The sequence below is a fragment of the Bubalus bubalis genome, chromosome 3 (genome assembly GCF_019923935.1).
Source record: "Bubalus bubalis isolate 160015118507 breed Murrah chromosome 3, NDDB_SH_1, whole genome shotgun sequence".
NCBI lineage: Eukaryota > Metazoa > Chordata > Mammalia > Artiodactyla > Bovidae > Bubalus > Bubalus bubalis.
In genome coordinates, this window is record NC_059159.1 from 47,756,504 (window position 1) to 47,782,476 (window position 25,973).

General features: G+C 51.0%; 1 long non-coding RNA gene across 2 annotated transcripts; it reads right to left on the reverse strand.

Moving 5' to 3' along the window:
* Positions 1–2,990: 2,990 nt before the first annotated feature.
* On the reverse strand, positions 2,991–25,580 carry LOC112583786. 2 transcript variants are annotated; one of them, XR_003108023.3, is made up of 4 exons: positions 25,522–25,580; positions 24,453–24,563; positions 19,692–19,806; positions 2,991–3,124 (listed from the first exon to the last, which is right to left on the reverse strand). It is a non-coding gene; the product is annotated as an uncharacterized LOC112583786 (long non-coding RNA). The 2 variants fall into 2 exon arrangements; XR_003108022.3 differs by lacking the exon at positions 2,991–3,124 and adding an exon at positions 17,052–18,329.
* Between the last annotated feature and the right edge of the window lie 393 nt (positions 25,581–25,973).

Below are 25,973 nucleotides of genomic sequence, written 5' to 3' on the forward strand. Positions count from 1 at the left end.
TGCCCTGGAGCCTGGGTTGATTGACGTAGGAGCCAAGAAGACTTCTAGGAGGAAAGCACCAGGTGGAGATCCTGGAGAGGTTATGAAAACACCCGTGGATGGAAAGAACGCTGCAGAGGCTGGCTGGGAGAAAGGGGCACCCCGGGTGAGCTTGGGGGTCACCTTGGACAATCTGATCTAGCTTGGAAGGCAGTCGAATTGACTCTTCCCTGATCCAGTTCCCTGTCTATGAGGTGGTCTGATGAGATTCTGTCTCAGGCTGGTGTCCACTACCAGGAACGTGTCCCTTGCATTGTGGAAATGGAATGCACAGCCACTAGGCAGGCATGACCAGAGCTGTGTTCAAAGACTGCGTTGGAAGAGCCCTACCCTAGGCTGCTCAGGCTCATCCCTGCCTGTGACTCAGCCTCCTGTGAAAAGAGGTTCTACGGTCTCACCTGGATGGTTTCCCCCGGGGAGGGAGGAGCCGGGGTGAGGATGGAAGGGCGAGAACGAACAAAGTCCAACTGGCCAAACGGAAAAGATACCAGGAAGGTCAGAACTTTCCCCAGAAGCAACACAAGGAGGACCTGTGCTGGCAATGGAGGAAACCCAGAATCGAGCAAAGACTCAGAAGCAACAGAGGGTCCTGGGGATTTTTTGGAAACTCACAAGACTGCTCCCCATGAGCTCGTGAGCAAACTGGCAAGGCAGGCATGATGTGCCTCAGTGGAAACTTGTACAGAGTGGTCCAAGAAGACTGGGCTTTGGATTTTGCTGGACTTCCCTGAAGGTCCAGTGGCTAAGACTCCACGCTCCCAGTGCAGGGGGCCCAGGTTCAATCCCTGGTCAGGGAACTAGATCCCACTTGCCGTAACCAAAGTTTCCATGTGCAGCACCTAAGAGTTCCCTCGCAGTGCAACTAAGACCCAGTTCAGCCAAATAAATAAAAATAAATAATAAATAGTTTTGGGTTTTTTTTAAGAAAAAAAGATGAGGGTTTGGAAAGATGGTTATGATGCAGAGAGATGAGGATGGACTGGGGCCCGATGAGAGATGGAGCTATGCTAAGTGTTAACTGAAGCCAAGAATGGAAATGCTTTCCCAAATGGCTCTCTTGAGGTTTCAAATCCTTCCTTTCAATTATTTATTCCTCCAGATTCCCTGGGTTCAATCCCTGTGTTGGGAAGATCCCCTGGAGAATAGAAAGGCTACCCACTCCAGTATTCTGGCCTGGAGAATTCCATAGACTATATAGGCCATGGGGTCACAAAGAGTCAGACACGACTGAATGACTTTCACTTTCACTAGATTCCCTAAGGGCCCATGCCCCCAGGAGTCTCTGTGCCCTGGGATCATCACATCATCTAGTAAGAGGAAAGGACTTAGGAGTTAACAGGGTGGGTTTGAATCTTGGTTCAGCCATTTGCTTCCTACAAGTGACTTCAAGTCAGTGTCTCAGTTACCTAATCTGTAGAATGGGGCGGAAGTTAGCTTCTTAACAAGGTTCATGTGAGGGTTGATGCTCTTTTCATACCATGGAAGGCACATAGTAAGTGCTCAACAGATGGGTGAGTATTAGTATCGTGTCTTTAAATCCCCAGCACAAGACCCACTACCAGCACCGGAAGGAATCCATTCCAGTTTTGGAAGAAAACTGGACCTAGAACCATGGGTTGATTCACCCAAATTCCTAGAGTTTCATCGATTAAAGGAACTGGGATCGGGATCCGGGTCTCCTGACCCCTCTCCCATCTTCTCAGTTGTCCCCCTCCGGGGCGGACTTGACCTCCAGGCGTTTCAGTGACGTGACTGCCCTTCATCATGCTTTCAGACTGTGTCGGGTTATCAGGTTTGAACCCAAGGCCTTCTTGTTGCCTCTCTCCCGATCACCACCCATCTTCTGTATCATGGAGCGTCTGCTGCCAAGTGCAGTCAGAACCGAGGCCGGGGGTGCTGCCTCTGGGGGTGCACCACCTGGTCGAGTGGGTGGATGATCTGCAGCGGGGGAGGGAAGGGAGAGGAAGAGCAGCCCTGCGGAAGGAGGGATGCGAAATGTTCATCTCGTCTCCACCGTCTCCCCCGGGCTCGGAGTCGGCTTGAGGGATGGGCCTGTGCCCTGTCAGCAGCCCCGGCCCACGATGGATGTGGAACCTGGTAGGATGGTGTCGGCAACACTTGGTGAGATTCATTTCCCTGCTGCGAAGGGAGAAAAATGCGGCCTCCATGTCATCCATCGCTCTGCAGCGAAGCGGTAAACAGGCGCGCTCTCGGAGAGCAGTCTGGAGCTGAGCCCAGCTCAGCAGGCTTCCCGCAGGGGCTGGGAGGCTGGGAGGAAGCACTGGGATTCATTTCCTTGGGTGCCCAAGGCTGGGAGGACTCCTGGGTGCAGACCTACTGGGTGGGACCTTCTGTGGAGTCACACGGCACCGTCAAAAACCAAAAGTTACCAAGTGAGATGGACCATAAATTCTGCTTCATAATTGTTCTCACTTCTGTGATGATTCCAAGGGGACAGTGGCTGGGCCCCCTCCAAGTTCCTGAAGCCCTGCCTTCCCCAAGCAGTCTCCTGCCTTGGGCTGCTCCCCAGACCACATCACTCTGGTGAGCCTATCCATAAACCAGCACACACGTCACCTCCTCCAAGGGGCCTTCCCAGATCCTCCCAGCTTTATCTCCCAGAACTCAGAGGTTCTCTACTAAAGTAGGCTTCTAGGTAGCTGAATAACTTGTATCCACCTCCACCCCACAGGCATATCTTTTCTGAGCCTTGTTCCTCCCAGCTTCCCCTGTAGCGAGTTACCTGCATTCTAGGGCAATCAAGGTCTCCGCTGGAACTCTCAGAAAACCAAAGTTCCCCATTTCTCTCCGAGATGAGAGGCCACCCCCTGGCATGTTCTGTCAAAGGCTCAATGTCAAGTACATTGTGCTTCCAGGAAAACACCTGGACACTTCGAGTGGGGTCAACGCTGCCTTCTCCCAGCCCGCCCCTTCCCTGCTCCCCTTCTCCTCTACCCCTGCCCCATCATTTCTTTCAACACCAACCTTCTTGCTGAGTCCTTGTCTGTTCTCAGCAGCAAAGTGCCTTCATGTCCACACTTCTGTCTCCGATGTCTTCTGTCTCCGATGTCTTCTGTCTCGCTTGCTAAGAAGGGCAGCAACTATGATTATTTCATTTAACAGATGGGGTCCAAATGTCTTATCTTGTTTAATAGATGGGAAAACTGAGACAGACACCAAGTCTGGCCCAGGGTGACATGAAGTCGGAGCAGGGACTGGAGCTAGATTGATTCTGAACCTGCAGAAGCGATTCCTTTCTGCATTTTTAAAGCTCCCAGCCCCAGCGTGAGGCCCCTGCTGGCTCCTTTGTCACCAGCAGGGACCAGGCTGACTCCAGTGCTCTTTCTATCTAATTTCCCAGCCCCTCCTTTACCCTGGGACCACCACGGCACCCTCCTCCCTGGCCTCTCCGCCCAGCTCTCCCCACTGCAGACTTGGGTCTCAGAGTCACCTCGAATCTGTATCTGACCTGCCCTCCGCCCCTCTCCCTGCCCTAGGTAGGCATTGTTTGCAGTGGGGAGAGGGGAGATAAGGCTCCGCCCCAGGTGAGAGGTCCTCGTAGGTGCTTCTGGTCTGTATCCTTGCTCATCAGTGCCCCCCTCCCCACTGTTAGGACCTCCTGGGGAAGTGGGAGGGCAGCTCATCCACACAGTTACACATACCAAGACTTTGCTTAAACCCCTAGTCTTATCCCTACCTCTCGCCCCCCTAGGCCTTCTGCCCCATGGATCACCAGGGGAAAGAGCATGCGGGGGGCACCAGGAGACCTGGTTCTCTCATTCAGTGCCCCTCTTTAACCAGGCAGGCATTGGACGGTGGGGAGGTACCACCCAGCCATGCACCCAGATCCACAGACCTGCTGCATGGTATTAGACGAGTCCCTCCCCTCTCCATTTGTTAAGCAAGAGAGCAGGATCCATGAAATCTTAACTTGGGTCCACTCCCCGCACTTTTCTACTTACACAAATTTTCACACACTATTCAGGGAGGACGGAGAACCCCTAAGGACCCTCCCACAGACTCCCCCTTAAAACTCCAGGCAAGCTATGACAGAGGCCCGTGAAAGATGGTTCCTAAGGACCCCAGCTTCACTCTCTGAGACGCACTACTTCTGTGTGCCCAGGAGAGCAGTCCTTTCCTCCCTCCAGGCCTCCAGTCCCAGGAAAGGGGAGCGGAGGGGGCGTTTCTCTCTGCTCTCGCACCGAGGGTGTTTGTAGAGTCAGCAGAGCCATTCCTCACCAAGCCAATCTCTCACTCCAACGCTGGCCCACCCGCTCCTCTGAAGAGCAAAATTAAAAGAGATCTGTCCTCAAGCTACAGTGGCTCATCCCTTTCTCGCTCAACAGCGAGGGGTTCCTGGGCCAGCAGCTCGAGGCAGGGATTGCCCGCTGAGAGCCTGGACAGGGGGCTCCGTCTCCTTTGCCTTGGTCCTCCTGCTCCCAGCAGCCCTGCCCCTCCAACCCTCTCCTCCTGCCCTCCTTTCAGCCAAGGGACATTTTAAATGAATTTCATTTAAAACTTCAGAAGCAATCCCTTTCCACATTTTTAAAGTCCACGGCCCCAGCATCAGGCTCTCATTCTCATCTGTTCACGCTTTCGTTCAACAAGTAGCTCAATTTGTCACCCCTTTGCTGAAGCTTCCCCATCCTTCCAAGCTGAATTATGTGCCCTGCTTGGAACCATCAGAGGGAGCGTTTGCTTGAGGCGTCTGTCCTCAGAGTGAGGGCTCCAGCCACTGGCCCCTCTGCCTCTTCCTGGGGTGGGGGGTGAGTTACTTGAGGCGCCGAACCCTTTTCATTCTCCTTTTTAACCCCAACCATGCCTGGAATAGAACATGTGCCAAGACAACAGACTGCATCTCTTGATGGTGGGTCCACTCGTGCCCAGCACTGTGTAGCCACAAAGGGGCTGACCAAGAGCAATGTATCTAGCAGAAGTGACAGGTGCAAAATCAAACAAAATGCCACTGTGACCAGTGAGGCAACAGAGATGGGCACCCCCACACCCACACTATGCCCTTTATCTATTTACCCTACATCTCTGGCCACACTGGCACACACTCAGGCCCCCCCAGGCAGACAAGGTGCCCAGCACAGCAAGATCTCTTGGCTGTCACCACCTCTGCCCAGGACACTGGGACCAGAAGACAGAGCTTAGTGTCAGATGCGCTCCTGGAAAGGAGAGTGAAGGATTGTGGGAAGTTCCCTCATGGCTATTCTTACCAAGGCTGGGGAGGGGCTGGCAGAAGGAAGGAAGGGGAGAGGACCATTCTCCCGGTCTGCTCAGCCACTTGGTTACTTTGGTCTCACTGGTGAGAGAACGTTATCCCAAATGACATGGGGACTCACTACAGGACAACTGAACCCCTAAGAATTGAACTTGGGGGCCTCCTTTGGGGGGTCTCCTCTTTTAAGAGGCTTGCAACTACAGAAGAAGTCTAGACCAAATCCCCATGGCATCCAAGGTCTCAATTCAACAGGCCCCAAGGAGGGGAACCACTCAGACCCAGTCAAGACCCCGGACAGCAAATGTCTTAAAGCAGCAGAGAGCGAATATTCCAGGCTTTCAGGCTATAGGGTCTGATTTCTGTTAAAACAGCTCCAATCTTTTAGCCCAAGAACAGCCACAGACAATGCCTGAACAAGTGGGTGTGGCTGTGCAGCTATACAACCAGGTGGCTGTCCGCTGGAACTCTAATATCACACACCTTAAAGAGCACACGGGCCCCTCTTGTCACTCAGGATTGCTCAGTGCTGGCGTGGCACAGCCCCTAACCCTAAACCCCTGCTCTCATAACACTGTTCAGGCTCCAGGGAAATGGGGGTCTTCACAACTTTTGCTCTGGGTTTGCAGAATCGGAGATGACCAAGTCAGAATGCTAAGAAGGTTTCTGGGGTCTGCTGCCGCCGGCCTCAGGCTCCTCTGGGTGGGATGGAGAACACAGGGTACATGAGAGCTGCAGAAGCCCTTCCGCAAGAAGATGAGTTAATTAGCTTTTCAAATCCTTGCTCTCAGATAGCATGAATGCCAAAGATGCTTAAAAAACAAAGTATCATTTCTAAGTAATGCCGAGTGTCCTTTTCTAGCTGTCTGACTGTTCCAATTAATGGTTCTGGAAGTACTCACAATTATCAAGTTATTATTTGTAGTCTTTGCTCTAGTTGACAGGGCAGCTAAGGAACATTTTGCTACCTTCAACAATTCTTATTAATCATACAGTGTAAATGTAGGTCTAGATGTAAAAGGCATGGTACTAATTCATTACATTAAGGAAAAAAATTGGACTTTTAACACTAGAGTTGTGAACATCTTTTTAATAAAAATATTTAATGATACTTAAATACCTTTTCAAGGCTTCCCAGGTGGCTCAGTGGTAAAGAATCCACCTGCAATCCAAGAGATGCAAGAGACTTGGGTTTGATCCCTGGGACAGGAAGATCCCCTGGAGAAGGGCATGGCAACCCACTCCAGTATTCTTGCCTGGAGAATCCCATGGACAGAGGAGCTTGGCAGGCTACAGTTCATAGGGTTGCAAATAGTCGGATACGACTGAAGTGACTGAGTATGCACACACTCCAATACCTTTTCAAAAAATTTTTTAAATTTCAGCTTTCTTTAAATAATTTTGATTAATTTTTTATATTCATTGATTACAATGTGGATTACACCTTTTAATTTTAATAGATCATTATTAAGACTTTGTTGGAACATATATAGCTGTTAAATTTTTGTTATCATTTGAACTTAAGTGTTTAATGATCAGATCAGATCAGATCAGTTGCTCAGTCATGTCCGACTCTTTGCGATCCCATGAATCGCAGCACGCCAGGTCTCCCTGTCCATCACCAACTCCCGGAGTTCACTGAGACTCACGTCCATCGAGTCAGTGATGCCATCCAGCCATCTCATCCTCTGTCGTCCCCTTCTCCTCCAGCCCCCAATCCCTCCAAGCATCAGAGTCTTTTCCAATGAGTCAACTCTTCGTATGAGGTGGCCAAAGTACTGGAGTTTCAGCTTTAGTATCATTCCTTCCAAAGAAATCCCAGGGCCGATATCCAATGTATTCAAATTTTGTATACTTTGAATAAAATTACATTTTATCTTTTTATTCTTTAGTTGATCTTCAAATAGAGTAGCTATTCTCTACAGATTACAACTGAGTACTTGAAATGTGGCCAGTTTGAATTGAAATGTGCTGTACGTGTAAAACACACACTAAATTCTAGGGTACGCTAGTGCTAAGTCACGTCATTTGTGTCTGACTCTTTGTGACCCCATGGACTGGAGCCCGCCAGGCTCCTCTGTCCATGGGATTTTCCAAGCAAGAATACTGGAGTGGGCTGCCATTTCCTTCTCAAGGGATCTTCCTGATCCAGGGATTGAACCCATGTCTCTTATGTTTCCTGCATTGGCAGGCAGGTTCTTTACCACTAGGAGAACTTATATGAAAAAAAGAAACATAAAATATATCATTAATAATATTTTATATTGATTACCTGTTTAAATAACAGTTTGGACATCTTGGATTGAATAAATGTATTATTAATTTCACCTGCATTTTTTGCATTTTTTGCATTTGGAAAAGACCCTGATGCTGGGAAAGATTGAGGGCAGGAGGAGAAGGGGACAACAGAGGATGAGATGGTTGGATGGCATCACTGACTCGATGGACATGGGTTTGGGTGGAGTCCAGGAGTTGGTGATGGACAGGGAGGCCTGGCATGCTGCAGTTCATGGGGTCGCAAAGAGTTGGACACAAATGAGCGACTGAACTAAACTGAAAATGCAGACTATAAAATTCTATACGTGACCCACATTTGTGGCTCACATATTTCTATCCAATAAGACTGCTTGAGATCATTACTGTCAAGAGAACACAAATTATATGAAATCCTGATTATAACAACAATATCAGTGATTTTGCTGACATAATGGCAAGAAAGATAAATTTTACGGAGTAAATATGTGATCATTTAAGCATTACTTACATCTTGTTTTCTACATGATTTTGACACTAATCTATTCTAACTTTCTCATGATTCTGATGTTATCAAGTCTTTTATGGTAGCATTTGAGGTGCAATTTACATACAGTGAAATACCCTCATTTAAGAATACAGTTGGATGAGTTTGGATCCGTGTAAACACGCATATTCCCAACACTTTGATCTAGATATAAAACAACTTCATCAGCCCACACAGGTCATTCATACTCCTTTCAATCCCCGAGAAAACTGATTTTTCTGATTTCTATCATCATAGATTCATTTGGCCTGTTCTTGAACGTCACATCATCAGAATCATGCATTATCACTTTGGTGTCTGGCTTTTTTTATATATCTTCATTGTATTCCTCATCCCAACATCAGCCCCATCCCTTCAAAGGACACCAGGACATACATGCATGGTAATAAAAAACTCTTCAAGATTTGCCACTATAATTCTGTATATTCTTTTCAGTTTTGTCATTATGAGGGTATGTTTGCCAAGGGAGGGGGAAAAAATACACTTTATTTGCCTGTCTGATCGCTGAATGAATGACATTTCGGTATTTAGACGTGGCACGTGGGCATTATTTGCACTCGCCCTGGGCTCTGCCGATGGTAGGCATGGGCCGGCTGAGGAGGGAGGGGACGCAGAGGTCAGAGCTGCTGGGGAGTGGAGCCTCCACCTTCCGTAGTTCAGGAGCCTGGTCTGGCTGGTGGGACTCAGCCTCCAGGGCTTCCTCGGAGAGGATGCTGCAGCTGTCTGAGGGCCAGTGGAGAAATCCCTTACACAGGAGTTGAGTGCAAAGGTGAAAAGTCCAAGGTGTGCAGGAGACCCATGAAGGGAGGAGCAAATCAAAGGGTCCCAAGACGGTGAGCTAAAACCAGCCCTGCTCATTTGACTGACAAGTACTTCTTGAGCATCTGTTGTATGCCCTCGGTGTGCTAAGGTTCACGAGGATGATGGAGAAAATGTGAATAAAAGACATCCCCTCTGCCCTCAAGGGGCTTATTGGTAATTGATAGAAGATAATCAAATAATCACATCTGTAAGGGATAAAACCTACAGAATCCAGCCCAAACTTTCTAGACAGGCACTCAAGCCTTTGTTCCTGCTGCCCGTTCCCCCAGAGAAGCTCTTCTGGCTCTTTCTTCCAACTACAGAAGCCTGGACTCATTCACCAAAGCTCAGCTCCAACGCCTCCCCTTTGTGAAATCTTCCTTGGTGTCTCCCATCTGAATTTTCGGCCTCTTCCCTTGAGTTCCCAGAGCACCTTCCCTGAATTTCTGTCATTGCATATATCATGTTTTGGGGAGTCATTTGTTTCTGCCTCTGTACTTCCTACCATTGGGGTGTAGGGGGATGGAGAAAGAGTGGTGTGCTTGAGAGCTTTCTTTGAGACCTGGTTCCACCTCTTAGAAGCTCTAAGACATTAGCTGGGTGGATGATTGTGTCTGAGCCTCAGTTTCCTGGTCAGTACAATGGGAACAATGATAGTTACTTTGTAGAGTTTTGTGATGATTAATTATGGCACAGATGGATTGAGTAAATGTTAGTCCCTACACACCACCACCCCCTGCCATGCCTCCCACCTTTGCTTAGAGGTCCAGGATCCTCATAAAACTGGAGTTGACCACTCTCACCTGGCCTTGTAGTCTCTGCAACCAGCCAGAAAGAGCAGACAGGTAGCTAAAGCAGGGAGTGAAGGACAGAGAGAGGAGCTGGAGGCTCAGGAGTCCTGGGTTCCCTGGCCCACAGAGGAACTCAGTGGCTCAGTTCCCAACTGCGTGTGGCTAAGGATAGGGAAGAGGCGGCTCCTCTTGGGAGCATCCAGGCCTCCAGGGTGGACCCTGTGTGGTGGCAGGACCGACCCAGAGCAGCTGGGATCCAAGGGGACAGTGAGTGCCAGGACCAAGCCAGGCTGCTGGAGCACCGCCCATCGCCACTTCCCAAGTCCCAGCTCATCCCCATTCTCGAAGTGTGGCAGCCATGCCACCAACAAGCCTGGCAGCCTCTGGCCCCTCAGTTTCCAAAGCAACCTGGGAGCCCAGGGCCTTGCCAAGCCAGCCACCATGAGCTGAGGTGTCCGGGCCTGAGCCCCTGTCCATTCCATCACCAGGCTGCATGCGGGCTCTGAGTTGACTACGGACTGACCTGGAACACAGCCCCAGCTCATGCCAAGGGACAGCCCCCACCCCAGATGGAGAAGGCTGGATGGGAGTCTAGATCCTGAATTCACTGCTCCATCACTGATTCATTGTTTGACCTGGGCTTGAGCATCCCTTCTCTGTGTCCACTTTCTCATCTATAAAATAGGAAGAATAAGCTCTGGCCGCCCTGCCTCCCACAGCTCTGTGATTGTGAAATGAGACCGCACGAGAGGATGCACTCACATGCGGGTCCACCCGCTGTGTGGTGGTCCTGCTCCGTGCCTCAGTTCTATGAGGCAGCGCTTGGACAAGATGAGTGTAGGGCTTCCTCCCCTCCCAGCCCACATCTCCATCTTCCCTAAAAGCGGAAGAGCATCTCCTAGCAGCAGCTGCCTGGAAGGAAGGCTAAGTTTCCATTTTTGCCCTTAGAGGAAACTGAGGCTTGAATTTCACATACCCCCACCACCTCCAGCCATCCTCAGAGATCTCCAGGGCGAGTTCCCGTGTCCTGGAGGAAGTCCAGGGGCTCCTTGTCCTGAGAGATAAGCTCCCACGCAGATGCCCGCCCCTCCTCTCAGCAGCCAGCCTTAGCTGGGTCGGTCCTTCCCTCCCTCCCAAGCCAATTATCGCCATCCCTGGCAGCTCTGCTTGGCAGCTCAGACCGCCACACCTGGCCTGGCTAAGTCTCTCTGCTTCTATCAGTCCTTCCCTGTCCTTCCACTTCCGTCATCCTTTTTCCAAAGTCATTACATCCAATGGGGTTTCGCAGCTGGCCCGCTGAGCTCCAGGCACTGCACCAGGCAAGGCTGACACACGAGGAAGTGAGACGCAGCCCTTCTCAGTGGGGCTTCTGGACAAAACTGACCCCAGTGATGGAAGCTGATATGCTGTCCCGTGTGTGTGTGTGTGTGTGTGTGTGTGTATGTGTGTGTGTGTGTTAGTCACTCAGTCGTGTCTGATTCTTTGCAATCCCATGGACTGTAGCCCTCCAGGCTCCTCTGTCCATGGGATTCTCCAGGCAAGAATACTGGAGTGGGCTGCCATTTCCTCCTCCAGGGGATCTTCTCAACCCAGGGACAGAACTCAGGTCGCCTGCATGGCAGGCGGATTCTTCATCATCTGAGTCACCAGGGAAGTCGAGTTTGAGAGCCCAGAAGGAGCCTGATGATGGGATGGACAGGGGCTTTACTCTTGGGGCTCAGGCCAGGGCACCTCAGCTAGTTGTTATATTATAACCTGTAATCTCATAGGTCATAGTTACAGCTAACATTTATTGAGCATATCCAGGTTCCAGGGAAGGGCTGAGGGATTTACAAGCATTATTGCCTGGAAATATCACAGCACTGTGAGGTGGGTGCCATTACTTAAATGAAATGGTCCCATTGCCATTAAATTTTTTTTTTTTTTGCCACAACTTGCTGCATGTGGGATGTTAGTTCCCTGACCTAGGATCGAACCCACGCCACCTGCATTGGAAGCACAGAGCCCTTACCACTGGACCTCCAGGGAAGTCCCCTATTGCTAATTTAGAGATTTGAATACTGAGGCTCAGAGAGACTATCTTTGCTCTGCAAAGAGGTGGCAGAACCAGAGTTTAGACTCAGCCTGCCTGACTTTAAGTACCTTGCTCTCCATCTACTACATTATAATGCAGTAATGAAGAGGAGCCATTCCTTATGCCTAGGAGCATCTTGAATGCTAAAAAGAGATGATGTTCCAACAAGATTGGCCTTGATAGATGAACAGGACTTTGCCAGGCAGCCAAGGAAGGAAGGGCATTCCAAGCAAGGGAACAGCATGCACAAAGGCACAGAGGTGCACGACAGGTCTCAGTTCAGTTCAGTCGCTCAGTCGTGTCCAACTCTTTGCAACCCCATGGACTGTAGCACGCCACACCTCTCTGTCCATCACCAAATCCCGGAGCCTACTCAAACTCATGTCCATTGACTCAGTGATGCCATCCAGCCATCTCATCCTCTGCCATCCCCTTCTCCTCCTGCCTTCAATCATTCCCAGCATCAGGGTCGTTTCCAATGAGTCAGTTCTTCACATCAGGTGGCCACAGTATCAGAGTTTCAGCTTCAGCATCAGTCCTTCCAATGAACACCCAGGACTGATTTCCTTTAGGATGGAATGGTTGGATCTCCTTGCAGTCCAAGGAACTCTCAAGAGTTGACAGGTCTGGGGAACACCAAGCTCTTGAGTATACCAGACCCAAGAGCAATCAGAATTAATGGGGCCATGCAGGTTCTGTTGAGTCACCCCCACCTCCAACCAGTGAGAAGCTGAGTCCCCAGTGGGCTCCACCCGGAAGGCCAGGCAGCTGGAGCTGAGAGTGGGACCCCAGCCCCAGGTTTCCCGGCTAGGACTTTTGCTCCCATGGCAAGCTACCTCTCTGTTTCTCCCCTCTTTTCTCCTTTTCCCTCCACATCTCCCTCAGTCCCTGCAAACCGCTTCCCCCCCTCCCTGTCCCACCCCACCAGCTATGGAAACTCCTAACCTCCTGTCACCGAGGGATCCCCCTCTCTCCATCTCCTCCTGCATCTGGCCTTCCATTCACTGCCCTGCCAGCTCTAGTGTGCTTTGTCCACGATGCAGAGGACACCTTCCTCAGCCTTAGCATGGATCATTTACAAGTCCACGTACAGTGCTCAGGTCATGAACTGCTCACCGGCAGGTAAACACAGGTCTCAGATCCTTAGCCTGATTCAGCCCACTTCCGGATTGGGCACAGGTGTGCAGGGCACAGCCCCTGCAGGTGATGCCCAGTCTGGACAAGCCAGACCAGCCGGAGGCTGTCCATGCAAACATGCAGATGCAGGGCCCCTCTCCTGAGCTTTTTCCTCCGACCCTTGCCCTGCTGTCATTCACATCCAACTGATAATAATGCAAATAATTCTTGCCCATAGAAATGCAAATTGTTTTCAGCCAAATGCCATTGCTTGTTGTTCCGTGGCCACAGACTAGATTTGCCAGGTTTTGCATCTATTTGTAAATTCATTTCAGGATGCCTTCTTTGACTCTATACGTGAGGTACTTTGAATTCTCCTTGGAACAGGTTGTATCATCTCATGGGGCCCCTCACTAATTAATGAGTTAAATACAATCTTTGACACATGTTCATTTTATTTCAGTATGAGAGTCATGGTGGTACTTTTTCAAAATAAATGATCCTTTAATACTCCAGCGGCCAGCTTGGCATCTGGACCCTGGGATGGTGGGGGTTAGGGGCAGGGTGCCCCCAAGTGACAAGAGTGTGACCCCAGAGGTCTGACTGGCCCCAGGACTGCTGCTCCTGGCTAGGTGTTCCCTTGTCATCAGGCATGACAGGTGGGGAGTGAGGCCAGAGGGGTCCTAGTGATTCTTCTGGACAGTTGGTCCATAGTGTTTTTGCTAACAGAAGCGTGGAAAGACGTCAGTACTTCCTCCTAAAGGGAAGCCCCAGTCCCGCATTCTGAGCAGAAAGGGGCCATCTTCCCAGTCTTGCCCAGTCTGTGGGTCTCAGAGAGGAGGGCTCTGGAAAACGGGCACTCGGGATCTTTTGCTGGGCTCCTCAGGCAGCATTAAATGAGCACCTGCTGCGTGCCAGGAGCTCTAAGAGTGGAAACCACCAGGAGGGCCCCCATCTGGTCTCTTCCACCTTCCCTAGGCCTCAGCCCAGCTGCCACTCACCTCCCAACCGGCCCCGCCTTCAGATGGGCCCAGACAGGCCCTCTGTTTCCACCCCGAGCAAGCGTGGTCCCCCAGATCCTCGCGGGGATGTGGGGGCTTCTGGACTCCTGGGGAGCTGACCTGCCTCAGCGGCCACTCCCCCCAACCCCAGGGAAGACGTCCTTACATCGGCGCTTCCTTCCCCAGGGAGGAGATAAGCACTTTTTCCCACCAAAGCCCCTGGCAAACCTCTGGCTCTTTGGGGCCCCCGGTGTGGGTCAGTGAAAAGAGAAGCGGGCAGCGCATCACACACCTGTTAGTCTCTGAGGGCCTTGTGCGGGGGCTTCACCTGTTCATTTTCCCACACAGAGGACAGGACCTCACCCCGTGAGGCTGTGAGCATGAACTAGAACCATGCTGAGAAATCTCAGCCCAGGGCCCAGAGCACAGTAAGCTCTGAATAAATGCTGGCAGCTAGCATTGTCTTTATTAATTATTAATCCCCCCGGGAAAGGTTAAGTGAGGTCAGCATTGTTCATTCCATCCTATAAACTGGCAAATTGAAATCCAGATGATAAGGAGATTCAAAATGTCTCCAAATGTAAGTTCAAGTACAGAGCCAGAAAACAGGAACCGAGGACCCCCACCCACCCCAATTTGAATTCCCCCCATCAATTCCCGAGGAAAGAAAAAGGCCAGGGCCATTTAATAAGCAGATGGGGCAGAAGGATTATGCGGCTGCAAAGGCCTGGCCATCAAAATCCCAGGAGTCCAGGGCCCAGGTTGCTATGCCCACCTCAGTGTAGTTAGGGGGCCCTGTGGGCAAGCAAACTGCTCCTGGCACCAAGGTTTAGCGCTCCAGGCACCCCCTCCAGGGAGCATAGGGGCGGAGACCCCTCCACCCGCTGCTCTGCTCGGAATGACCTCCCACCCCGCCCCCACCCGCCTCTGCAGCACCGCTCTGCTGGAATCCGCAAGCTGGTTTCCTGGAAAGCAGGTGATCTGAAAGCCCCCACAGAGGCTCAGTAAAGAGCTTCTGAGGTTCAACTGCAAGCCTGGAGATGGAGGGAGGGAGGGATGGATGGATGGATGGGTGGGTGGATGGAGGGATGAAAAGGAGAGTAGACTCAGATCTTCCCAGGAGATGACAGTCCTACTTCCCTCTGGAACCCTTGACCCTTGGGAGCCCCCTTGCACCCGCACTTAGGATCTACACTCTGCCTCATGGTCTCAGCCTGAGGGGTGCACTGCCTCCCAGTCTCGCCTCTCTCTGCTCCCCTCCACTCCTGGGTGACCTTGGGCAGCAGGTTCTTTCACTCTAGGCTTTGTCTCTGCAGGAGCAGAGGGTCCCACCCTGAAGGCCCCACACCAAATGACCCTTAAGGGAACCCACCCCAGTGGAGGCAAAGGGTCCAGGGCTCTCAGGAACACCCACCCCAGCACCCACTGAGATGCCCTTGCACTGGGGCAGGAGACACATATGAAAGGCCCTTAGAGAAGAGCTGCCCACCAATGCCTGGGGCCTGATGTGGTTATCCGGACAAAGCCAACAGGATCCAGCTGGAGAGAAGAGGGGGAAAGACAGAGACAGAGACCAGAGAGATGAGGGAGATAAATAACAGAGAGAAAGAGAGATGGAGGAGAGAGAGAGAGATGGAGACTTACAAAGAAGCAGAGAAAGAAAGAGAGAGAGCGCTGAAGAGATTCACCAAGACAGAGAACACACACACAGAGATACACCTACAAATCCAAATATAGACCTGGAGGAAGACAGGCAGTGAGAAAATAAGGAATCTATCATCTACAGCAAGAAAGAGGAAGAAGGGAAGGGAGGAGGGGAAAGACAGAGTGAGCGAAAGGGGAACTGGAAAAGGAAAATGGACAAGATGCAGAAGAGACAGCAGAAGAGAGCGGACAGAGAGAAGCAGGAGGACTGTCAGGACCGGGAGCGGGGCCAGCAGGAGAAAGGGCAGCCGCAGAAGCATCCTGGCCCCGCCAGCCCCACCACCCACATGGCTCCTGATTTCCTAAAGGCATGAGAACGATAACCATTAATCTCTATAAATAATTTTATCCACCAAGCCTCCTAAATGGGTTCTTTGTGTCTATGAAAGCTTTTAAAAACCATTTGCTTGGTAAACATACAGACAGCCAACAAAGACCTTTTCCCAGCAGCGGGAGGGGAGGCTGAAAGACCAATTAGGCAGAGGGGTAATTAAAAGGGAGAGTGTGCCTGCTAGCCCCCTGCCCACCTCCTCCCCTGCCGGCCTGGGAGCCAGCAGAGGCCGCCTGTCTGGCCCGGGTTCCTGGCCCTCCATCCAACTCCCCATAGCCACGCCCTGGGGCTTGTAGGGCCACACCTCGATCTCTGCCCTGCACTGTGTCAGCCACCTGCACAGAGAGGGCATCTGATTCTTTTTATTAGTATTAAATTGCATTCATAATTTTATTAATAATTTTTTAGAATATAATTGCTTTACAATGTTGTGTTAGTTTCTGCTGTGTGGCAAAGTGAATCAGTTATACTTAGATTTCCCTCCCATTTAGGCCACCAGAGCACTGAGTAGAGTTCCCTGTGCCATACATTATGCTTTCGTGAGTTACCTACTTTATACACAGATTTGTGTATTTATGTCAATCCCAATCTCCCAGTTTATTCTACCCTCTTTCCCCCCTTGGTAACCCTAAGTTTGTTCCCTACATCTGTGACTCTCTTTCTGCTTTGCAAATAAATTCATCTGTACCATTTTTCTAGATTCCATCTATAAGCCATATTATACAATATTTATTTTTCTCTTTCTGACTTACTTCAGTCTGTATGATGGTCTCTAGGTCCAGTCACATCTCTGCAAATGCCACAATGCTATTCCTTTTTATGGCTGAGTAATATTCCACCATATATATATGTGTACCACATCTTTATCCATTTATCTGTTGTTGGACACTTAGGTTATTTCCATGTCCTGGCTATTGTAAATGGTGCTGCAATGAACATCAGGGTGCACGTATCCTTTCAAATTCTGTTTTTCTCCAGGTATATGCCTAGGAGTGGAGTTGCTGAGTCACATGGTAGCTCTTCCCTGGTGGATCAGACAGTAAAGAATCTGCCTGCAATGTGGGAGACTTGGGTTTGATCCCTGGGTTGGGAAGATCTCCTGGAGAAGGGAATGGCTACTCACTCCAGTATTACTACCTGGAGAATTCCATGGACAGAGGAGCCTGGCAGGCTACAGTGTATGGGATTGCAAAGAGTTAGACAACTGAGCAACCTTCAGTTTTTTTCCCTTGGTAACTCTAGTTTTAGTTTTTAAAGGAGCCTCCATACAGTCCTCCATAGTGGTTGTATCAAGGAGGTGTAGGAAAGAGAGTATCATATTCTTAATAGAAGCCCGAGGGAGATGAAACCTTGGCACTGGTATTCTGATGGGTTTAGAAAGTTCTTCTTTGTCACTAGTCTGAGTCTCTCAGGCTTTTCCATGCCCTTCAGCCTTTAGATCTGAGTTTTCCCAGCTGTCTAAAAACGGTGACCTCTCAGACAGGGAGTTTCCTATCCCTGGATTTCAATGTCTAGTATCAGCCCCAGGCCCTCCTTTCAAATAAGTTTCAAGGCCCCTCGTGTGCCCATCTCTGGACTGGCCCACTTTGTCAATATCCCTCCTAAATCTTCACTTGGAACCAGACTTGCCCAAAGAAGAACCACCTTCCACTTACTTTGGCTCCTGTTTTGTATGACAAAATCCCAGAAGTTAGCTGCCTGGGTATCCATACCTCCCCTACCAACCCATTGCTGCTACGTATCAGCTGACTTATTTGCTAAAGCCCCCAGATCTTCATTATCCTGCTGACATAGCCTCAAAGCAGGATGTCCTCTTTGTCCCTGTAAAACTTCATCTTGTCAGATTCTAGTCTTTGCTACAAACAACAGAGATGCTCTTAGATCCTGATTGCAGCACTCAGCTTATTTGCAATCCCTTCTGGGCTCCATTCAACCTCTGGGCTGCACTCAGGGGCACTGCCGGGGACACTCTGGGTGTCGCTAAGCACAAGCTCCTGTGTCTCCCCTTGCTCCTCAGTGGTGATCTATGTGTGTAATGCTTTGGTTCTTTGAACTGCCCACCGCCTTCAAGCACCCACTCAAGCTACACATAGTGGCCTAGCTATGCCAGAGAGCAGGGACCCTGGCTTCACTGGGCAGGCCCCCACATGGCCCAGCATGGTCCACTGATGCTGAGTCACCTTCATTCATCCCTCTCGGACCCCACAGTTCCCTGGCTCAAGGAAATCAGAGGTCACACAGGCTCCAAACAGCAAAGCAGGAGCCGGCACCCTCCCACCAGTTGTGATGAAGCAAGAGCCTGCCTTTCTGATGTCCAGAGGCCTTGATGAGAACGGCTGTGGGAGGAGAAGCTACTGGATGGCAGATCATTTCCACGCGCTGGTACTTAACAGCTCTCGGCACAAGGCCCCGGTCTCCCAGGGATGTGGTAGCTTTCCCAAATTCCACCTGTGTCAAATTGAACACAGAAGAATAGCCCAGGATTCCAGCCAGCCTTTCCCTGAGTCCTGTGTCCAGCAGCAGCCACAGCCAAGGAGGGTAGGCAGGGCACAAGTCACTGGCTAGAACTCATTCTGGGTTAACAGACATCTCAATTTAGTGCCTTACGTCGTGTCTAAGATTGTAAATTTTGTGTGGCTGCAGCTCTGCCGTTTGGCTCCCTGAGAAAGTTACTTAACCTTTCTGAGCCTCTGTTTTCCGATGTGTAAAATGAGAATACTACTGCCTCCTTACAAGGGCCACCTGGGTATTTAGTGAGCCCAAGGAGCCATGGAGGGTGCTTCAAGTCAGCCCCACAAACAGGTACAAATCCACTTCCCAAAACTCTTGGAACCAGATTTTTAAAAAATCTTTCATTGCCTATTCTGTTTCTTTCATGCTGCTCCCAAGGATGCACACCACAGTCAAAGACACTCATGTATGTATCTGCAGAGAATCACGTGACTATCGACAGGAAGCAACATGAATAAACAGTATGGTTACAGCCTCATTTCTGGTCAAACTGTTAGTCACTGAGTCATGTCTGACTCTTTGTGACCCCATGGACTGCAGCCCGCCAGGCTCCTCTGCTCATGGAATTCTCCAGGCAAGAATACTGAAGTGGTTTGCCATTTCCTTCTCCAGGGGATCTTTCCAACCCAGGGATCAAACCCAGGTCTCCCACATTGCTGGCAGATTCTTAAATTATCCAAGCCACCAGGGAAGCCCTCCATTTCTGGTCAAAGTCTCCACAAAATGAGTTTTGAAACAAAGCTCAGGTTTCCGGCATCCTTGCTGCTGCTGCTGCTGCTAAGTCGCTTCAGTCATGTCCAACTCTGCACGACCCCATAGATGGCAGCCCAACAGGCTCCTCCGTCCCTGGGATTCTCCAGGCAAGAACACTGGAGTGGGTTGCCATTTCCTTCTCCAATTCCAGCATCCTTAGCTTCCTGAATTGCAGGTTCCCTGGCTCAGCAGGTAAAGAATTCACTGGCAATGCAGGAGACACAGGAGATGCAGGTACGATCCCTGGGTTGGGAAGATACCCCAGAATAGGAAATGGCAACCCACTCCAATATTCTAGCCTGAAAAAAATCTCATGGACAGAGGAGCCTGATGGCTACAGTCCATGGGGTCGCAAAGAGTCAGACACGACTGAGTGACTAAACACGTGTACACTGAATTACTGTCCCCATTTAAGAGATGCGGTGACAGAAGCCAAGAGAGGGGACTCAGGCTTTGTTGCCCCAGGATGCCCAGCCCATGTCCTCAGCCCAGGCTGAGGTCTGTCCATCTGCGTCTGGGACCTGAGGCCTTCCACAGCCACCTTACCTTTTAGAGGGATCAGCACATAATTTTGTCTTCTGCCTCCCATCCAGCGCCTTCATATCAAGTCCTCTTTTCCATCCTGGCAACCTCTGAGTGGCAAACTGGCAAGGTTTAATGTCTGTGAACAAGGCATTAAGTCCAAGACTCGGGCGTGACCTTTGCAGCAACCTTTCCAGGGCTTTGTCCCTTCTGCCCCCCACCTGCCTGCCTGGCTGGCTTCTCTTCCCAGCCCAGGCCATCTCCCAGACAATGTCCCTCCCCCAGGCCTCACGCAGGCCAGGGTCAAAGGTCCACTACAGCTCAGCACCCATGGGGGCCTGTGTGGGCTTACTTGTGAGCCAGAGGCAGGCATGGAGGGGATGGGATGAGGGCTGAGAGCCCTGCCATGACACAAGGACTGTGGATCGGGGGCATGGCTTCCCAGGGCTCTGGAAAGCTCTCTCCACCCAGCCTGCATTCATAGCCAACAGGCCCTAGTCCCAGCAGGGGGAGCATCACCAGGAATGTAGGCTGGCCATGTCTTCCTGCTGGGCACCTCCCCAGTCCACAGGCAGTGCCTTCCCCCAGCTGCCTTCCCAAACCCCAAAGGGTCTCAGGTTTACTGACGGTCTGTGTACTGGGCCATCACCAGGTTCAACCACCCCTTCTGTCTCAGTCCTGTGGCTGGGCTCCCAGCCTGAGGTCATTATATGTATACCTTCCCCACTTGCATGCTAAGTCACTTCAGTCATATCCGACTCTTTGCGATGCTATCTATGGACCACAACCCACCAGGCTCCCCTGTCCATGGGATTCTCCAGGCAAGAATACTGGAGGGAGTTGCCATGAGTGTTTCCCTATTGCTGCTATAACACAGCACCACAAGCTTGGTGGCTTAAACACATTTGTTATTCTACGGCTCTAGAGGCCAGAAGCATATCACTTGGCTAAGACCAAGGTGTCAGCTGAGCTGTGCTCCTTCTGGAGGCTCTAGAGGAACATCTGTTTCCTCACCTTTTCCAGTATCTAGAGGCTGCCCGCATTCCTTGGCTCGTGATCCCTCCATCTCGAGGGCAAGTCTTCACCATCCATCGTTCCAACCTTGTTTTTGCCATCATATCCTCTTTGCCTCTTCAGCTTCTTTTCTCCATATTTAAGGACCCTTGTGATTATTTGGGGTCCACAAGGATAATGCAAGACATTCTTCTTACCTTAAGGTCAGCTGATTAACAAGCCTCATTCCATCTGCAACCTTAATTTCCTTTGCTATATAAATTAACACATCCACAGGTCCTTGGGATAAGGATGTGGACGTCTCTGAGAGGCCATTGTCTGCCTACACCATTATGCCAACAGCCACGGAAGCCAGGGAAGCAGCATACTGAGGGCAAAAGAGTGTGGGCTGGGCAGTAAGGAGGCCTCAGCTCACAAACTGTTCTGCCCCGCAGTGCTGGTGTGACCTTAGATAAGTGACTTAACCTCTCTGTGCTTCAGCTGTCTCATTCATTCAACAAGGATGGTGGAATACCTAGGTATGCTGAGCAAGGACTTCCTCTCAAGGAACTATGTCTTAGTGGGAGGGAGATGGAAAAGAACCAGATCAATATATTAAATGTCAGGTGGTAGGAATAATTGTTATAAAGGTAGACCAGCAGGGTAAGGGTATAAGGACTGAAGGGTAGGATGGGAAGCTATTTTAGGAAACATAGTCGAGAAAAGCCTCTCTGAAGAAGTCACAGTTGAGCTGGAAAAAGTGAGTGGATGGATCAGGGCCTGTGAATGAATATCGAGAAGGACATTCCAGGCAGATGCGAACAGAGGCAAAGGCCCTAAGGCAGGAGTGTGCCCGGAGAGTTTGAGGAGTGGCAAGGAGACCAAGGTGGTGAAAGGAAGCCAGTTGTGAGGACCTTGGAGAGACGATGGGCTTCCCTGGTGGCTTAGGGGTAAAGAACCTGCCTGCGATGCAGGAGACCCGGGTTCCATCCCTCAGTCGGGAAGATCCCCGGAGAAGGAAATGGCAACCCACTCCACTATTTTTCCTGGAAAATCCCATGGACAGAGGAGCCTGGTGGGCTACAGTCCATGGGGTTGCACAGAGTTGGACACGACTGAGTGACTAACACTTTCATTTTTCACTTTTTTGTGGGGAGGTAATGGGGTCACAGTGGGGGCCTGGTGGGCTATGGGGGAGGGCTCTTTGGGTTTTACATTAATTGAGATGGTGAAGTTGAGAGTAATAACCTTTCAGGAATTAATGGTCTGTAAGAATACATAGCACAAGGGCTGAAACACAGCAGCAGCTTAATAAACTGAAATCCCTAAGTTCCAGGGCAGAGGCCATGTCTCCTGGTAGATCCAGGAGCTCTCTCAGGGGTGCCTGCATCTCCCCCATCAGACGAGAGCATCCTCCACGTGTGAGCTACTTCAGGGCCCTGCAGGGCCTCCTCTGAGCTCAGACATCACATCCTAGAGCCCAGCCCTCTCCTGACAGCCTCCAGCCTCCCAGCCCTGTTTGTGTTTTCTCAGTATTTCCCCTCAGCCCCTGTGGTTCTGTTAGTTTTTGTTGCTCCTTTATTAATTGGCTTTTCTGTCCTTGGGATTATTTGATTTCTGCCTAATTGCTTGATGACAGCAAGGCGTATTTTCGTTCTTATCTTTCCCAGAAGACAGGGCAGGTGCTGGAGAGTGGGCCAGGCTGACTGCTCAGGGCCCGTCTGGCCTTCTCTGAGGCAGCCCTCCTCTCCCACCGGGCCTCTGAGGTCCCCTTCCTGCCTGTCACCCTAGAGGGGACAGAGCAGGGAGGCCAGAGCGTGCAGCTCTAAGCTGCAGGTTGGGGCCACCCTGAGCGTTCGCAGGTGGTGGGGGGTGTTGGTGCAGGGTCGGGGGTGGCGGGCTTGCAGATCCGGTTAAACTCCTTCCGTGGAGCACGAATCCAAGCCGCTGGGCTTGGCCTTGAATACACACCGTCACTCACTCTCAGCAGCTGGAAGATGGGAGCCCTAAGATCATGGCTGAGACAACAGAGGCTCCCAGGGAACCTGAGTGGGGCCACAGGGCCTGCGGAGGGCGGAAGGAGAGCCAGCTCAGCGAGAAGCTAAAGGTAGGCCCTCCCCTTTCCGTGAGCGGGCCCGCTAGAAACTCTCCGAATGGTGACTGACAGGCAGGGGAGCCAATAGTGACCGCTGAAGGTAGCCATCGATGGACCTGGATTTGGGTGGATTCCGGGAGTTGGTGATGGACAGGGAGGCCTGGCGTGCTGCGGTTCATGAGGTCGCAAAGAGTCGGACACGACTGAGCGACTGAACTGAACTGAAGGTAGCCATCGGGCCCACCCTAGGGCTCAGTGAAAAAGCCAAGTTGTAAAATCTCTACAGCGTGATCCCATTTCAGTTGAGTGAATGCTACACAAATGCACGTAGAAAGATCCGTTCTTTCAACAGGTGTTTACAGAGAGTTCTATGTGCCTGATCTCATCTGGTTACTAGGGATACAGGACGGGGAAACAGATGAGACCCTGCTCTCCTGGAAGTTACATTTCAGAAGGAGCCATGGGTCATAGACGAATAAATCAGCAACTGGTAATTCCAAATAATAATACATGTTGGGGAATAAAATGGGGAGCTACAAGAAATGTCATGGCCAGGGAAGACCTCTCCAAGAAGGTGGCATTTTTGTTGAAACCTAAGTGATGAGCTAGTCGTGTGATAATCAGGGTGAGACTGTTTCAGGCAAAAATAGAATAGCTTAGGCAAAGGCTCAGAGGTGGGAATGAGCTTGCTGTGTTGGAACAGACAGAAGTCCTTTGGGAGCAATTGAATTTTCCTCTCTGTGTTGGGCAGAGAGGAAAGCAGGGGCCAGATCAGAAAAGGCTTTGCATCTATGGTGTGGCATTGGAATGCTATGTTAACAGGATGCTATTGAAGGATTTTGAACTCTGTGTAGGAAAATGTCTGAAAAGATATCTGGTATACTCTGAATGGGCTTCCCTGGTGGCTCAGTGGCAAAGAACATGCCTGCCAACGCAGGAGACCTGGGTTCTATCCCTGGGTCAGGAAGATCCCCAGGAGTAGGAAATGGCAACCCACTCCAGCATTCTTGCCTGGAAAATCCCATGGATAGAGGAGCCTGGCGGGCTACAGTCCATGGGGGTGCAAAGAGTTGGACACGAGTTGGCAACTAAACAACAACAATGCTCTGAACAGTGGTTATCACTGAGGAGAGAGGGTTGAGGGGGGTGAAAGAGGAAAGGATAGGGTGTCAGGCAGCAAGACTAGTGTCAAGTTATAAGATAGGAAGCAAACACCCACACACTGGGTGGGGAGCGGGGGAGGACCCAGCACCGGCTAGGCAGGAGGCTTCAGCCAGGGGCCTGGGGTGGGGACAGGGGAAGTGGTCCCCAGCCTCCAGTGGGAGAGGCACTGGACAGAGGATGGGAAGTAGCTGGAAGTTCTGTGTGTGTGTAGCCCCAGGGGACCCTGTGAGGTTAGGACCGACAGGACGTGGGCTCCCATGACGTGAACAGAGGGCCAGCTCTGCAGACTAGGTGCTCATGGTGGGGAGAGGGAAGGGTTGGGGGAGGAAGCAGCAGCCTCTGGCTTCCAGGTGCTGGGTCTCTAGGAACTATTTTTCCATGCGTTCATTTACTCAGTGAGCACGTTTTAACTGTCTCTGAAGTTCCAGGATCACTCTCATTATCAGGGGCGGGAGAATGAATGTGAACCAGCATCCTGCCTTCTTGGAACTCAGAGCACAGCAGTAAGAGCTGTGTCCACTTGCCAGACTTACCCCGTTGAACGAGGAAGAAGGAGGAGGGAAGGAAGTTGTCTGAATATGTGCAGGTGCCAGGCGTATGCTGACCTCTTACATTCACCGTATGGTTTAGTCCTCATGACCACTCTAGGAGGAAGAACAGTGCACATGATTTACACGTGAGGAACCTGGGGCTCAGAGAGGTTAAGGGATTTGCTCAAAGTCACAACACTGTAAGCGTGAGCTGTAATTGGAACCCAGATCTGTCGGAATCCAAACCCTGGGCTCCTCTGAGGCCACCACGCTGGAGGTGGAGAAGGGTCTTATTTTCCCGGGCTGGACAGGGCAGGTATGGACCCATGGGTGGTAGGTGATCACCGGGTGTGAGGTTGAGGGGCCAGCTACCTGAGACTGACCATACTGGAGGGAGGGGGTACTAGGGAGTCAGACCCCTTCGTGCCTGTGATCTTGGCCCAAGCCCTATAGGGAGCACCCAAGCAAGCCTCTCTGAACTGTCCCCTGGCCCTTGAAGCTCTCTGTCTGGGGACACTCAAAGTCTAAGCTTTGGAGATTTCTCTTCTACTACACTGGGGCTCCCAAGGCTGCTCAGAAACCTCAGTCACATACACACGCACACACAGTCTGTGGTCTCTCAGCCAAGCATTCAAAGCCCTGCCCAACGAGGCCCCAAACTCCTGAGTTTCATTTCTAACATCTAGCACCTCCCAGAACACACACCCCATCCTACAGCCAAGCAGGGATCATTGGTGGCCAGGAACATAAAGCCATCCATCCTCATTCAAGGGAGGTTAAGGGGAACACACGATAAAGAATCCGCCTGCTAATGCAGAAGACACAGGAGATGTGGCTTCAATCCCTGGGTCGGGAAGATCCCCTGGAGAAGGAAATGGCTACCCACTCCAGAATTCTTGCCTGAAAAATCTCATGGACAGAGGAGCCTGGCAGGCTACAGTCCATGTGGTTGCAAAAGAGTCAGACACAACTTAGTGACTAAACCAAGCAAGGGAAACACACAGGACAGCTCATGGGGGGACCCAGGCTTCTCTCTGCTCCTCAAGCACTCCTGCTTCTTCTGCTTACTCACATTCCCTGGGCTGGCACCAATTCCCACTCCCAGGATGAGCTTCCTGTCTGTTCACCTGCTCACCACCATCCATCTGACTAGGTCTCTGGGTTCAAATTCCCAGGAGCAGGGCTCTGATTGGCTCAGCATTAGGTCAGGTGTCCATGCCTGGTCCAGTCAGCTCCGTTGACAAGCAACTGTGTTCGCTGGACATTGGACTGTGTCCTGTCTAAGGGTCCATGGTCTCTCAGAATGGGCAGCGAGCCTAGAACCATGGTTGACGTTGGGCCATTTCTTGATCCTCACACAGACCTATCTGTGCCAGCCTTTGCTCTCGCTGTCCCCTCCGCCTGGAACACCCTGCCCACAGATCTCTGTCCCTCGTGGTCCAGACCATGTATGATTTAGATCTTCATGGTGTAGATCCATGGTGTAGCTCTCCAAGTCCTCCAGCTGGGTAACAACCCCCTACC